Here is a 17,210-nt window from a genome sequence, read left to right on the forward strand (position 1 = left end):
ATCCATTGATTTTGATGGTCATTTATATTGAATCCCAGGCACTGCCTGTGAATAAAGTTCAAGGAACACCCACCAAAGAGACTAAGCTGCCATTCCAAGAAAGAAGAGTTTTATGTAACAACATACAATGCAAGGAGTACGTAAAATAACAATAAAATAAAACTACGGTAGAGCAAATTTGCATACTATGATGGCATGAAATGTTTGTGGGCACAAAATGCAAGTGAAAATAACATAGATACATAAAATCAAAAAGTATTTCTAAGGATACCTATAGGTAATTCATATACCAAGGCAGAAAATCCTGCTTTTTTATTTTTCCCAGCTATTTATGTCAGAAGTGTTGTGAATAAGCTATATAAACAAACAGGTGGAAAGTTATGCATGAAAGTTTCTCATCCGTCACAGGGTATGCGCTGCTGTTGGGCACAGATGGATTATGGCAGCTTGTATTCTCACCCACCCCCACGTCTCGTATTGTTTGACCAGAAGAGATAGGGAATGTTCAGGCACTAGCATGCCTTCAACAGAATTCACATTGCCTTGCAGCAGTGCTGTAAATCGCTGTGCTCTGCAGATCTCCCAGGAAGTGCTACCTGTGCTGGTGTTACCACCTTGTGCACACTCAACTCCTCTGTCTTTGTCAGGCGTGTAATAATAGCCATTTATCTGTCTGGAACCACCATAAAAGCAAAAACCCTTCACCAGCTGACTTTTAGAGCGTAGATTAATACTTCGCATCATCCCCTCAGTCTTCTATAGCACTTCTTTCTCCAAGAAATGGAAGTGCCCCCTCAGCATTGATTCACGAGGCATTGGACCCATTCCTGCCACTGTCTTGTTGGTGTCACTCTGACCGTGTAGCCTGGCATCCTTCTCATAGGAGCTGCTCTGCTCCCACCCGTGTGTTCTGCTTGTTGGCCTGATTGTAGCTCGCAGGAGCTGTACGTGACTGGGCCAGATGGGAGAGTGAGTATTGCTGGGCAGAGGGCTGGCTCCGTGGGAAGGCTGATCTTCATGGCCTCTCTCATTTTCATTGTCCCTGGGATTTAGGGTGAGTTTTCAGACTGGCCTCGGAAGGGTGGAGGGGAAGTCAGAGCTATTCCGTAACCCCATGGGACAGCCGCTGCAGGTATTAAGGTTTGTCTAGCCTTTGCCTTTAAATCCAGATGGCTTTATGATTTAATTATTAATTTTTTTGCGTATTTTTTTCCCCATCTGGAAACCAAATCTGCACCAACAGTACAAGGAATGCATAAAACATTTAATTTATGCAATTGTGGAACATAATCAGTGGCAGAAGTGAAAGTGGTGACCAGGAAAACACTTCAGATGGAAAACAAAGCAGGCAATGACAAAGCTTTCTTTGCACAAAGTATGACAGTTGCCATTATCAGGCTCCCACTCAGATGGGAAAGGTTCATTGCTGTCTTGGTTTTAGGATAAGATTGCAACAGGAACCAGCCTGTAAGTCTTCCCTTCTGGCTCAGGGAAAGGGAAGCAACAGATGAAAAACGTCTTTCAACAGAAAAGTGGCAGGTTTTTGTGATTAGAAGCACTGATAGGGAAATGCCAGGTTGTCTACAAGCTTTATTTCAACTCCACGTTGAACCAGCTTCTAATGATTACACAAAGGATACCCTGTGTAGAAACAAATAACAAGTTTTATTGAGAAATCACTTTTTATTTTATTTTGGAGTACTTGGCAAATGTGCTTGATATTTGCTTTTGAACACCTTTTGTGTATATTAACCTCTACATACAAGAATCTCTGGTGGCCCTTTGCTTTCCAAAATATCCTTCTATTTCTTTGCCTTTCTGGCTTTTTGGTTGTAGGGTGTCATGATGCAGTCATGATACAGTCTGACTGTGAAAACATCAAGGAATTACAACAAGAGTTATCTCAGTGATGGCTCCTGGAAATTACCAGGGCGGTTCTGGTGGACACAAGAGAGTATGGAAACAACCAAAACGAAATTACTTACTATGATGCAAACCAAACTGCTTTGATTGAGCTCAGAGACTATGTTCTCCCAGAAACAATCATCCTCAGGATGATACCCAGATCCTGAGATAATTCCTCATTAGTATTTTGCATAAACAGAGAGAACACAGCAATAGGAGAGCAACAGAGTATCAAGGAAAATGGCAAGTTTTGGACCAAGCAAAAATGCTTTCTTTTGAGAAATAAAATCTGCCCTGAAGTGCAATGCTCAGAGTTCAATGAGTCCTAACCAAATTCAGATTGCCAGGGTGATTAAGGACTTTGCTGGAAATTGGAAACATCAGGCTGTTGACATCCTTGGGAAGATCTCCCTTTGCAGTGTGTATTCCAGCAAGCAGATGGAAGGGGTCGGGAAAGGTTGCATCTAGTGATATTTCATCCCAGGTACTGCAAACAAAATGACCCCAGGAAACATAACCCTGGTCTTGTTCTGGGAATTGCTTCATATTTCTTACAAAATGTACAAGAAACTGTGTATTTGCCCCTCAGCCTGTGGGAAGACAAAGAGAACGGACAAAGCAGTTTTGAAATCGGTTCGATGTGTTTGCCTGTGATTGCTGCAGGTGGGGTTTCTTTTTCTTTTTTGTTTTGTTTTCTTTTCTTTTCTGTTGATTTTGCTGTCGTGGTTTGGGACCTGTTAACTGCAAACAGATGTGGAATTATCAGTGCTTTGGCAGTGTTTCCCACTGTGCTACCTGCCTTGAAAATCAAGGACTAGTGCTCTAACTTCACTGGTACTAGGCTGATTTTCCTTTTCTTTTGGAAATCTTACAAATAGAAATTTATCCTAAGGTGACAGAGGAAGGTCACCTTCATAGGCAGAGTGTTCAGGACTCTTACAGTATTGGGAAACCAAGCTGAGATTTGCTCACCCTGTACCAAACCCATCTCTCCCTTGATCTCTCAATCCAAATGGCCATAGATGTGGTAACTATTAGAGGAAAAAGAAGAGGACTGCTGAAATAAAAACACAGACACTACAGCTACAGGGAAGTAGGAAGATATCCCATTGAAAACCCATCCTTGTACATCTTCTGGTATACACACAGAGGTCTGCCTGCCTTGGCTTCTGGGAGACTTCAGATAGCCCTGCTCTTACTTTTGGCTGTAATGCTGGTTTTCAAAAGGATTGGCTTAGAAGCAGAAAGACAAAGAGGAATTCTGGATATTTTTTTTTTTCAGAGTCTAAATGGTAGATGAACTCTTCTGGCAGTCTTGCTTTGATGGTAGGTGACGAGCAGGTGAGCATTTGGCTGAAAGCTTCAGAAAAAATCAAGCCAGTGATGCTATATAATAGAATATATGGATGGCAAAGAGCTGATCTCCTAGCTTATATTCCTCTCAGCATTGCAAAATTGCCATCAGCAACACATTTTCCAGAATCCATTTTCACGTTAGACAAAGGCTTGTGCTTTCAATCTGTGCAGTGAGGGAAAGATGAGAGAAGAAACAGCATCCTGTTTCTTGGGCAAAGGGCTTCTTGACGAGCAGAGTTTGAAAAACTGCTCCAAGGGCAGGCAATTGTTTTTCTTCTCTCACACTCACCTGTAAAGTCCAAGCTGTGAGATTCATAACACCAGGCACTCTTTGCTGGTCCACCATAGGATGGTGGCAGTGGTATATCTGGCAAAGTGGTGATAGAAGTAACAGCAACAGCCACAGGGCACAGAAAATGCAAGGTATGAAAGTGCTGGCAACATCTTTTTTTAGGTCAGCTAGTACAGCTGAAATAAGTGTCAAAATAGACCAACAACAAAAACATTTTTCTGGCTCATAGTCCAATTTTGAGATCCTGAAAGCTTCTTTCTTTTTAAACCATCTGGTAATAGCTAAGGCTGGGGAAAGATGCTATCTCTTACACAAACCACAGCCTAAGGAAATAAGTTCTTTGTTTAGTACTTGATAATCTGACCTCCCTTCAACTACAGTCCCCTGTACCCTCCATTTATTAAATTCTGTTATGAAACTTAATTGGGCCAGAAATCCCTAAGTATATATATTGCTTTGCAATTATACAGATTAGCTGAAGACCTTTCCAACAGAGGCACTGATCGCAGAAATCCTAGGAGCCAGACTCACCCTACTTGGTTCATTAATGTGCCTTCTGTAGTCATTTATGCCTGTGCCAGAAAAGTGGGGAAGGCTGGGCCACATTCTGCTCACAGCCTCTTTAGTAGAAGGGCAGAGTAATATCAGCCCCACAACTGCAATTGTGTTGCAGTGGTGTAACCAAATTGGGATTTACTCCAGGTGGTACCACCAGAGAATCAGACACAGGATGCAGAATCAGGGACATCTTTAAACTGTCTTCCTCCATGTGTATGGCCAGTTACTTTGGCCCACTGACATTAGTGTTGATTTATGCCATAAGGCATGAAAAGAAAAGTGCAGGAGCAAAAGCAAGCACCAGGTGCTCCTGAGAGACCAGATCTCATTTGTGACAGAGTAAATTATTCACTTCAGTGCAGGTCTGAGTAATTCACCCCCTGGATCTGAAAGTACTTCTCAGTCTAAATGAAGATCAAACTGAGAACATTCAATGTGTGCTTAGATTAGCAGAGAAGATACTGACCCTATCCTTTAAATCTCTTAAGATGCATAATTAGGTTCTGGAGTTACAATGAGAACTTTTGAATGGAACCAAGGTTTGGTTTCTTTTTTTTTATTATTTTATTTTTTTCGTTATAACAGCAGGAGTTAAGGGCAAGTTTTGAAGTGTGGTGGCAAACAACCTCTTCTCTTCTGAAGTCTCACCATCATGCCTGGGTGATGTGGCTGAAGGTACTTGCTTAAGAAAACACAAACTACTGGAATCGGTTCAAAAGTCAACAGAGAAAGTCCTTCCTCCACTGTCAGCTAGAGGTTAAGCTAGACACGATATTGCCTCTTGTGATTAAATACTGCAAAATCCTCTAATATAGGGCTTGTCTGTGTGCTTTCTGTAAACAGGGGCATACTTGCTCTGCTACTAGTCCAGGCTGAGGCATGAATCATCTCCTTTCCTAGTGCTGTTTGGCCATGCTAGCAACTAACGGTGCTCATGCTGCAGTGTCCCATCATCCACAGAACATATGAACAGCATCACAGTCCCACTAGCTTTATTCAAGAGTAGAGTGGGGAACCATTTCCTCCCCCTAACCACATATCATTAGGCTATTTTCAGGAACTCCAGGACTTTGAAGTAACAGCAGATACTTTAATAAACTTATCAGTTGCCTTCAGGTTGTTGTCTACAAATCCCAGGGGGAAATGTGGCCTGTGGCCTGCTTCTGAGCCCATGAAAAGTAATTAGGAAATCAAAGCTATTGTCAGCAAGCTTCAGTGTGCTATTTTAGGATCTGCCACTCTGCAGAAAACGTAGAAATACCTGCAAAAAAAAAAAAATAAAAAAGGCTGAGGACTTCTGCACCAGGGAAAGTCTACAACAGCCAGTGTCTCTCTTTGTATAGCTGTAAACTCTAATAGATTTTCTTCCCCCAAGAGCACCACAACCCCTGGAGGATAACTGCACTCCTGCCACTGATGGACAATCTCTGGTTTTCACCCACTGTGACATTCTGTGAAAAACACCAAGCACACTGTTTTTTTCCTTGCTGTTTTTAAAACTTCCCAGAAGAAATGACAGATCTAGGGTTTGGATCTCTTTTGCTGTTAAGTGTTTTTCAATGTCATTTACAGCCTGTGCTGATTTCCATGAGATACGTGCTATCAGACTTGTGCTATCAGACTTGTGGTTGCTTCCTCCTCTCTGGGTTACTGCTTTGTCTTTAACTTGTAACTGAAACATCATCCCCTTTTGTGCAGAAATGGTTTTCTCACTCCCCTGTGCATTAGACGTTTTGCTGCTGGAACAGTTAATTTCTCTCCACTGCCATCTCCCATAAGTTGCTTTCACAAATGTTGACTTAGGATGTCTGAAAGACTCTGTGCTGATTCCTAAATCTACCGAACTCAGGAAGGCACAAGCATTGTGGCAACCAAGGTGTTACTGTGGCACAACAGATCTTCCCTCATTTACTTGGGTACCCAAAAGACCCAGGCAATTTGAATTTATCCAGCATTTTAAGGAGAAAAGAAGGCTGCAGGAGAAATGTCACAGCGTCGAACCTCAGCTATAACTGTATCAACAAGAGCTGATCTCTTCTGAACCTAAGCCTTTGTGGGCTTAGTCTTTGCAGAGCCATCAAGGCGGATTCTGACTGCTGCACAGGGCCAACTGAAATCAGCACACCCAAACCCTCCTGAAGCACAGGGGAACTGAGGGAGATGAAGTTGCTTCCTCCTAATGATTCCAGCAGCCCAAACCCAGATTGCAACAATTGCTCTTTTCCTGTTTCAGCAAGCAGAGGATGCTGTTAAGTGCAGAGAGACCATTCATCAAGACTGGAATACCTATGGTGGGTGAACTTTAGAGGACTAATAATCTTGTCTCTGCTTGCCTACAGGTGTAGGAAACTTCCTTAAGTAAGGAAGAAAGTGGGTTGCAGACACAGAGCAGAGAAGTAGACATGCTGACGTATGAACTGCATGTTCTGCTTTTCACTCTTCAGTATTTGTAATCTGAAAATAGTCAGACTACTCCAAGTAAGGCACAAAGACTCTAGAAGTTCTTCTGTATCAAGATGAAGTCCCTCAACAAAGGGGCCATCCCCAATAGACCATTAAATCTACCACTTAAACAGAGATTCACAAAGTCTTAATCAACTGAGGAAGGGGCCTGACTAAGGATGGGTCAAGCATAAAAGGATAAATCTTCCTTGGTCGGGACCAGTGTCATATATTGATAATCCTGGGAAGATGTTTCTTCTGTGAATTTTAATTCCATAAATTCCTCCACCTTTTTTCTGAAGCCATATAGGAGTTGAGCATCCGTAGCATCTTAAGATGAAGACTGCTGCAGGTGATGGCATGACTTATAAAAAGAATTTTTCTTTTGTCTGTCCCCTTTCAGTTTCTTTTCACACTGTTGCTAAATAAATAAATTAATAAATAAATCCCTTCTTGGGCTCTTTGAAAACTGCTTTGTGTTAGATATGAGAAGAAATTAATTCTCTCTGCCTTGAAATGGGCGAACTTTTGTCTACACTCCCATATTCAATCTAGCAGACTTCTCTTTAAGGAAGTCAGAAATGAATTGGAGGAAGTCCAGGGTTCAGCAAGAGTGGTAGGTGTGTTAAAAATTGACCTGAATGAACCAATGAAAAGAACTGAGCTTTTTCAGTCTGGAAATAAGAAGACTGAAGGGATGATATAATAATCTGCCTTTCTGAAAAAAAATACTGCATATAAAAAGACTGTGATAGTTGTGCTTTGTGTCTGAAAAATACTCTTTGGGGCAGGACACAAAGTAATTAGATTCCTTTGCAGGAAAGGAGATGTTGGTTAGACATGCAGGCGATCTTTCTGACTATAAAGCTCTCAGCAAATGGGTTTGGAAGGGTAGGAATCCCCAAGCCCTGGAAAAGTGCAAAAAAATGGCACGACTGCAGACAGATGGATGGCCTTGGGTCTGCTCCCACCTCACAGCCTGCCTGGCCACCCCGCTGTTCCTGCAGCCCTGACTGCGTTCAGAGGGTGATCAGTCTTTGGTAGAGTCACCTTAGCTCTTCTGCCAATCTTTCACAAAATGGTATTTTCATTCTGAGCATGACTTTTTGATCAGATGGACTTGCTTGTTTTCTCAAAACATGGGTGGGGGATGAAATAATCTCAAATTTCTGTTTTTCCTCTTTTTTGCTTGGTGAATTTCAATATAAAATACTTACATGTGTGCCTGGCAGGGTGTCATTTTCACTAACTTTTGCATCCTCCTCATTTTTCTTTATAAGGGAGCTCATTGTCTTTTTAAAGGCAGAGTGCACAAACAGACCATGTTCTTCCACTTCAGAAGCAAAACAGATACTTGGAAAAAGAAAAAAATCTTGGGTTGTTTCTTTGTTCCGTTTAATTTGTTTGGGGGAGGAGGTCAACGTGCAGTGACGGGTTTTCTTTGTGTTGAACACCAGGATTTCATTCATCAGTGCAGGTTTAAAACTCCTGCAGCTTTGGTTGCCAAGTGATGCTGCAGTTGTGCTGGGCAAGCTGGTCTCTAGGCTCTGCTCCCCTTGCCTCTGTGGTTCTCCGAGCCCAATACACCCCATTCCTGCCCCAGATGCCTCTCTGAAGAGGCTCCAACCAAGACATGCTCAGGGGAGCCAGCTGGCCCTATGGGTAGCACTCACCATCCATCGAGCAGTTTTTCCTCGTCTGCAGGCAGAGATATGAAGGTGGGCATCATCCTAGGGGCTTGGTTCAGCGTCTGTCCTACAGCTGGGCCACAAATTTTAAACACCACCTTCGACTGCTCCCTATTCTGAAGACCAAATTCCTCCTTCTCCCCATCCCTGCTCTCTGGCCCACCATCCAATCCTGAATGTGATAGAGGTTTTCCCACCCCACTAAATTCAAAATGATCTTTAACAGCACAAAACCAATTTGCTCCTCTTTGTGTCATACTTTCAGGCTACCTTGTAACCTCCTGAAGGACAGATATCTGCCCTCATATGGGGCTTTGGGTTTGGAAACCTCTTTGAAGGTTTCAGTAGCTTCACCTGCTTGCACTTCACCCCATTGCAACACATTTTGTTATTGTGCTCTAAGTTCATCTCCAAATTTTCAGTCCGCAGACCCAACACAAAAACCTGCCAATGTTATGTCAATGGCCTTCAAGCTGATTTTCTGGGGGAGCCACTTCTTTTTACCCTGCATCAGTACAAATCTTTGTATAACAAACAGAAACTCACTAACAGCAAGCTCTCTGTTTTTCTTCTCCATAGATCCTGTAATACTTCAGGGACTCCCTAACTTCCAGATCAAAGTGAAAATCGTTTCGGATTATGTTGCAATAGATATGATTACTCAACTACAACTTGTCTACAACTTTTAAAATCCTCTAAAGATTCAGCTTCAATAACAATTTGTGGCAATGAGTTACACAGATGGCTCATGTATTGTTAAAAAAGCACCTGGAAAAAATACCTCCCAGATTAGCTGAACAACCAGCTACTATTTCTGTAGTGTGCTCAGTGCACCGTCATATTTTTTGTACCATTCAATTACATCTCTTCCTGCTGTTATAAACTACATAACCAAAGGCTTTAATTTTCAGTCTTTCCTTGTGAAGCCCACCTTGCAGAAATATTAATCATTTCTGACAGTGTCAAAAGAGGTTGGTGACTTGTGAAATAGGCTGTACCAGCACTGAAGAAGACAATCTTATTGAAGCTGAGTTATTGATGACACAATGGTGTTTCTAGGTCTGAGGAGTTTCTTGGAGCTTCAGACATTGTGAGAAAACTTTTGCAGAGCTCTGTGAAGTCTCCAGACCTGTGGAAGGCCAGACATTCAAGAATTCCAATGATGTCTTGCAGACATGTAAAATAGCTCCAGTGAGGGTATCATTCATTTGCCTAAGGACTAAATAAAATGAAATCCATTTACATGGTATTGATTTGTAGTAACAAGGGAGTTTCTGTTCTCTGCTCTAGAAAACAATGGAAATCTTATAGCGTCCCAGTAGAGGAGGGAAACTGAGGAAAAAATACTATGAACTAGTTCTGTTGCTTTTCAGCATACTTTCCTAAGGAAATAAGGCAACGCCGTCACACTGTGCATGTCATCCACCTTCTTGTGACAGCCCTAAAACAATTTAGCCCTTTTTTTTTAACAGTGTTCACACAATTTGACGAGCAGGGTAAAGTCTGAAAGATATTATGTCATATGGAAGATAAAAATTTTCATTAAAGTACTAGGTGGAACTGATCCCCAGTGCCTCTGTGATGCGACTGGAGCCCGTAGCTTGTTTCACATCAGATATTCTCCACTCAGAAGAGCTGGGCAATATCTGGGCTCCCTCTTTGTATCTCCTCCATCTGAGCAAGATTCTCTCTAACCACACGATTACTATTGCTCTTTAGGGAAACAGAGCTTTTATTTTCTGCTGATCCTTTTTAGCCCAGAACGGCAAACTGCTATGTACATGATAATGTGAGCTAAAGGCTAAGAAAAATTAAAGCATAAGCAGGAGGAGAGCATGGCTTTTATCTTTGCCTTGTTATTGTTCACACCACTGTCTTTCTCAGCACTTCTCTCCCACTTGTCTGGCAAATTAAAAACATAAGGAGATAAAATAAAAGATTTCATTTCCAAAAGTTCCCTTTTTTTTTATTGAAAATGGTTTTCGAGCCCTTTCTGTTCTGTTGCAGATGGGACTCCAGCAGTCATGCTTTCTTCCAAGCATGAAAGGGCTTCAGACATTCAAGAGCTGTGCTAAACATTTGCCACATGATGCAGAAAATCAATAATAGCATTTTGGAGCATCTCGAAAGCAGAACAATCCCACTAATGGCCAGGTCAGCATGCACGGTCCTTATAGCCTGGCATTGTCTCTGTTTCACTTCTGTGTAAACCGAGGTGCAGAAGACACCTGTGAATTTATTGCAGAATAAGCTAATACTCTTGAAATAGAAAGCGTATCTGTTACCGCCCTAAAGGCTGGTCTAGCCTTTTGCAGAGCTGAGCTCTATGGCTTCCCTCCATTGTTTTGCTCTGTCCTGTGCCCCTCTGCTTGGAGAGGCCATGGGCTGAACTGGGAGGCATCTGCCCGAGAGTCCTGCAGTCGTGCAGTCAAGTAAGAGTCATGCAGTCAGACAAACTCCCAGCCCCAAGGCGATCAGTCGGTTCTGAGCACCCAGTTGCCCACAGATATCTGGTTGTGAGGCACACCTTGCACCATATTTATGTCTTTTCTTCCAAACAGGATGATTTTGTCTGTCCTACCTATTGGGGAATGATTCTTAGCTGATGGCATCCCCTTAAACTGTGCTGTCTAGGAAAGCACCATCACAGGGTAAAACCACATCAAGGAGTGTGCAGGGCTGGAGGCTGAGCTCTGGGATTCTCAGTGACTCAGATGAACACAATCCACCAGTGTATGATAGCACTTCCAAACTAGGTCTTTGTACGGCACAGAGATGCTCAGACAAGGATGAACAAATCCTGGCTGTCTGCAGTGATGCATGGTGGAAATGTCTTCTGCTTGCAGTAGCTTCTTCAGTGAGGGGATTTTTGTTAACTCCAGTTTTGTTCCGGAGACATCTGTCATGAAAAGGTGGCCGGGCAAAATCACAAAGGGTGCATTTGTCATTCGGGATCAAAGACACACCGGCAGAAAGCAGGACTTGCCCTGAGGTTTTATATATCTCTGCTGCTCGTTTCTGCTTCCAGAGACCCCTGAAGTAAGGGAGAAAAAATAAAATAAAATAATAATAATAATAATCAAAACCACATATGGTCTCTATTCTCTTATCATGTACAAGAGCGGGGAAAAACACAAGTCACCAGTAAAACCAATGTCTCTTCTGGGGGAAAAATAAAAATAAAAAAATAAAAGAATGCATCTTTTAGAGGCTGTTGACAGACACCAGGGAGGGTTTGTAGTGCTGTGTGGTCAGAGATGCCCTCCCTATTTATAGCCATCGACAATACTGAGGAGTCAGATGAAATGGGAGGCACAGAAGTGACAACTTGACAACTGGATTTTTAAAGCTAATGAAAGCGTATTTAAGATGGGGATGGGATGTACCCCCTGCTCTGCTTTAAGTGCCTCTTAACATTTCTGAAATGAAGTAGTGACTTTTTGTGTGCCAAATTGTGGGTTGATTTTCTTTACTCTGATCTCCATGTCCTGCAGCTTTGGGCAAGCATTGCCACAGCATTAAATGAGCAGAAAAGACCCTGTCTTATATCTATCAACATTTGATTAAAAATAGTATAGAATAAAATAAATAAAATAAAATAAATATTCAGTAGAGTCAAAAAGAAGTTAGCATTGAATGCCACAAGTACTGTTTGCCTTGTGTTGCAAAGGAACTCATGGGACACATTTGCAATGGTGCCTCACAATCTTTATGGTCCATGAAACATTCATTGTGACTACCTCAGGCAAGCAGTCACCTCCCCAGGGGTCTGTGCATATGCATAAAGCTAATTTTCAAGCTGTCTTTCCCAAATTCTTCTGCCATTTCAGGGCTGCAGCTCCCCCTGATCTGTGCCCACTCATGGGCAGAACCTGGCAGGCCATGGTAGTCATTGCGCCACAGGGCACTGATGATGCAAAGGTGTTTTAGATGTGGCTATGGGATTGCTATCACCAAGTGCCAGAAGGGCCTTTCCGGCATGGAAAACCACCATTTTTATGTCAATGTGTTACAGAGCATTTATTTATAAGGTGTGCTGTGGGGATTGTAGGGTATTTTTTGCTTTCTCAGACAGTGGTGCACGGTGGGCAGTGCGTTGCTCAAAAGACTCAGTTGTTTTTCCAGCACTGACAATGGCAGAAAATACATGACCAGGGGCAATTCACTTCACCAGCAAGAGCCTCAGTTGTTCTACTGTTAAATGAGGTAAAGAACTTTGCCTTATTTTTGATGAAGCAAAAAGTTGTGAGATCTACTAATTAAAAAAAAAATCAACATCAAAAAACAGTTTACTAAAGCAAGCTCTTTTAAAGCACTCTGTGGATAAATATTCCTCAGAGGCAGCAAGAAAGAGAGCAAAGAAGGCAGCAACAAGTTTAAAAAACACATAAATGCTATCTCTAGCTTTTCCCCTGCTCTTTCTCTGCTTTTTCATACATCCCCAAAATTTCTACTTTTCTTGAAAACTCCCAAGATATGACTTTGCTCACAGGCAGACATATTTATTTAAAAATAGGGGCAAGAATTATTCTGACTTTCAGAAAATAAAACAAGGGTCTTTGGGGAAAGAGCAAATGAAATATATGTGAAAAGTCATCTCTTTCCACTTTTCTACTGAATGAGAGAGGTGCTGGAGGCAGAAAGCAAAATGAAGCTTAGCAAGATCCTTGGTGAGGAAAAGTTTCCATTGTAGACTCAGGCTGGGTTGAATTTTGGGCAATTCTTTTGTGCAGACTGGGAGGAGGAAGGGGATGGTGTGTGAAGAGGGAAAGGGAGGTCAGGACTTTCTCATAGGAACCCTGAGCAGGAAGGGACCGCTCAGGTCGTGGAGTCGTGTCTGGGGTCTCCCAGCCCACCACATCCTCTAGACCCCATCGTCAACCCAGGAAGCTCCACGTCATGCTCAGCTACCTTAGTCTAGGGGGGGTGTTATTATTTAGTCATCAGTAATAGTATGTTGTGACGCTATCATATAGGCACCATCCTGAAAAACAGTAGAGATGTTACAGCTGAAGCAATTAAGATCCTTGACTATTTTTTTTTCTTTTTCTTTTTTTCTCCTTTAGAAATCCATCCAGAATTCTCTACGTTAATCAACAGCATTAAGGAGGCTCTCACCTGCCAGGAAATGCTGAACTTTGACTTCCATGAGAAAACAGAAATCTGAGCGTGTAGATCTCATCATGTGAACACATCCCAGCACGGACTTGCATGAGCTCATTACCTGTTCTCTCTGGAGCAATGAAGCACAGCTTTCAAATTGGTTTCCTGCAGTTTTGCCCTTTTTTTTTAGCCATTTCAGAGTCTCACCCAAATGGATAATAAAAGAATGTTATGACTGTGCATGCAAATATAATTTAAGGTAACAACTTTCTGAGCCTATGTTTAGTTCAGGTACCGCCAGGGACACTTCTGTTGCCTGGCCATTTCCCCATTCTGCTGGAAAAGGTTAAGCTGAAGGGACAATCACGATTGCTAGGTTGGATGGCTGATGGAAGGGACAAATAGCTTTGGATACATGTCTAGTCTTTTGGACAACTGACGGATTGAAACCATTTCAGGGATAATCATTATCAGCATATCAGAATAATTAGTCTCATTTTCCGGTGGATAACAGCTACTTACTACAGCTCAGCACTTTGTGGCACAAAGCCATTTTTCTAGCTGTTTAATGCAACCAGTCATTGACCCTTCGGGGGTCTGCTCAGAGCTGTTCTGCAGCCCAGGCAATTGGATCAAATGTAACTGCTCTGGACTGAGACCAAGAAATTCCTCTGTAAGTGCTACATGGGTGAACCTCTCCAAAATGGATTCCAGCGTGAATACCAAGACCTGGTGCTCAGCTGCTCCATGATGTTGAATGTATAAACAATTTAAAATAACAGAGTGAATGCTGTCGGCCATGCTGTCTTTAAAAGCGGTCTTTTGCTGGGACAAAAGTATTTTGGTTGACAGGGCTGGAGCCTGAGACCCTTAATGTATTCTCCATATGTATAGAATGTAAAGAAGTTGCATTTCCCTAAAATGCAGGAACTTCCAGGCTTGGCCTAGAGGGACCAACATGACCATAATTCGGTGTGTCTGTATCTGCTAGACTAAGATAGGTTTTACCCCTGCACCTGAAGTGCCAAGGATTTGTAAAGCACACAGGAAGTCTCAGGGCATTTCCAGATTCCACATTGCTCTCAGAAACACTCAGTTCATCCGCACCCAGGTAATTGGGAAGCTAAGACCCTTTACATAAGAGTTCGGTCACCATCATTTATGTGTTTATCCTTCAGTGCTGGTTGCTGAAACACAGGCTTTGAAGGGTAAAAAGTGGTATACTTGGAAAGCCGTGAATATTCATAAATTGAAACTGGAGTTGTGACCCCATCTTTTCACCAAGACATCTATCTACCCAAGAAATTGGCTGCCTGCACAAAGGCAGGACGCTCCAATATTGACTCTTGAACACCTCAGAGACCAGAACTTGATTTATTCCAAGCGCATCTTCATGACAGTTAATTGAAATGTTTGCTGTACTTATTAGCAACAAGAAGACAACTCATGAACAGAGGAAAACAAGTCCTAGTCATGGTACTCTCTTCCATGGGTTCCACCATATGGAGAATATGAGACTTCTTTACGTCTTCCCAACTGGAAGCTTACCAAGAGCCCTGTCTCTCCCTGTCCGCTCTGCAATCATTTAGTAGGACTCTCATTTTCAGATTAGCTCTCTCTTCACTCTAAGAGCTCATGAGAGATAGTGCTACTCCTACCTGTGCTCTAGCATGCAGACAAAATTTCTCCAAGCAGGTTGCTTCACTTTCCATTGACCTCCTTCTATTGTGTGCTCCTCAAAGGGCTGCTTGAAGAATCGGTGGAGGCAGAGTTACAAGTCATCAACACTTTTCCTAGGCATGTGGCTTTTGCCTCAAACCCTTCATGTCTTTTGTAATCTCATAGTCTTTCAAAGTCTTTGAGCAAAGCTCCTGTTATAATGCCATTACTGTTGTGTTGACTGGCAGCTTGTTGCGGCTCTGCATTGCTCATGTGCCCTCTTTCTTAAAGCTTTCCTATCTTGAGCCAATTAATAGATGATGCTTTTTCAAAGGCATCTCAGCCTTGACATTAACCCTTGTAAGTGGTCCTAACACTGTCTGTAACTATCTTGAGCTTCACCTCCTGTGTGCTGAGACTGTCATTATTTCATATGGAGTGGTTTCTTCTGCAAATTGCTCCCATGTATTTGACTATTTAATAGTTATTGGCTGTACACTGAAGGGCTCTTATAAGTTCTCTATTGTTCTCCACTGGACTGTGACAATCTCTACGCTCCAGCTTATCAGCCTCTGTGAAATGACACTATTTCATATTACGTTAATAGGCATAAATGCATGGTTCAATATGAAAGACACCCCAAATTTCGAAGTGTCAGGCTCAGTCTATTTGATTATCTGTAAAAGGCACAGGCAGCTTTGCAATGGATTAGACATAGTGCTCTCCTTTGGAAGCAAAGTCACGAGGGTTACCTAAAATCTGCTCAGAAATGGGTGCTCAGAAAAGAAATATGGTTATCCCTTTAGACTACACTAAACATGCTGCCACAGGATTCCTAAAATACTTTAGATTATAGTCTTATCTTATTTTTCTATGGAGGAACTTTACATATCTCGAACTCAGCAAATATATAGTTTACTTAGATTAGTTACTCATTAACATAACATCCCTGTTTTCATTACCAGTAGAGTCATGTGCTTGATATCACACTGAAGTCTGAGAAAGGCTGCAATTTCAGCATAGTCAAACATAATTGAAAAACATTGCATGGTTGTGGTTCACAGTTATTTGCTTAGTTTAAATACACTCTGCTAAGTAGATATTGGTTGTCATTTCATTCCCTCCCTACCTTGGAACCTCAGTTACTCTTTCACCTTAGCATCTGTGTTAAATTGCTATAAATGACAAATGTTAACAAATTCATGTGCCAGTCACACAAGAAAACAAGCAAATATAAGATTAATACAAGTTAACCTGATGCTGTTTACCTGATAATTAAAGTCTTGAAATATTGCCTTTCACTGTTGTTAGTAATGAATATTTGTAAGTCAGTTGCCACATGAGATCATTCAGTATCTTTCCTGCCTTATGAGTTTCAGCCCTGATTTTAATAATGAGTGCCTTTTTAGTCTAACAATGCTCTTTAGAGTCAAAGTTAGCAGATTAATATGCACATAAAAAATAGATACATCACTTCTAATATCTCCCTGGTGGTCAGGTTTTACTTTGCATTACTGACTCATTATGGATAATTAATATTGGCATGATTACAGCTTGATAAATTAAACTACATGCCCATGGAGTAAAATACAGAACCGCAGAAGAACTTTATTACAGGTGAGTCCACCATGTGAAATCTCAGTGATTTGTGGCTACCTGCTCCAGCCTGTCTGCTCTGGAAGGCTGTTCTCCCTCCAGGTCATACCATTTTGTTAAACCTAAACAAACGTGGCGCTGACATCCCTTGTGTTGATATGTGCTAAAGGCACTGTATCAGCACAGGAATTAATTGCTCTCTGGCAAGCAGCATGCTGCCAGCACTGCTCTTGAGGTTCCAGATGCTGGATGAAACCTCACCGTTTCTGAGAGATCCAGACGTTCTCTGCAGAGCTGTTTTTTTGTTGTTGTCTTTTGATTCTTTCTTCTTTTTTAATTTTTTTTAAAAGCTAAATATAGTGTTTAATTTGTAATTGGCAGTGACAACAAAGTTTAGTGGCCATATAAGAAATTGCCAGAAATATCTGAGCAAGAGCCTTTGCAATAACCTGTGCCTCAGCTTAGATTGCTGCTGACCCCAATTTATGAACAGATAGGAATTTGTAAGAATAATCTTGTGCATTGACAGTTCACAGGAAGTTCTGCTCTGTACAGTGATGTAGTTTCTGGTGGTCGTGTCCATAAAACACAGCTCCAATGTTGCAGACAGG

General features: G+C 41.9%; 1 long non-coding RNA gene across 1 annotated transcript in view; it reads left to right on the forward strand.

Moving 5' to 3' along the window:
- LOC118248481 (uncharacterized) overlaps positions 1–16,103 on the forward strand; it is a 50,009-nt gene extending 33,906 nt beyond the window's left edge. The window contains exon 4 of the long non-coding RNA XR_004778761.2: positions 13,308–16,103. This is a non-coding gene — a long non-coding RNA (uncharacterized LOC118248481). The remainder of the gene's footprint in view (positions 1–13,307) is intronic.
- Positions 16,104–17,210: the final 1,107 nt, after the last annotated feature.

This window comes from Cygnus atratus, chromosome 4 (assembly GCF_013377495.2).
Source record: "Cygnus atratus isolate AKBS03 ecotype Queensland, Australia chromosome 4, CAtr_DNAZoo_HiC_assembly, whole genome shotgun sequence".
Lineage (NCBI taxonomy): Eukaryota > Metazoa > Chordata > Aves > Anseriformes > Anatidae > Cygnus > Cygnus atratus.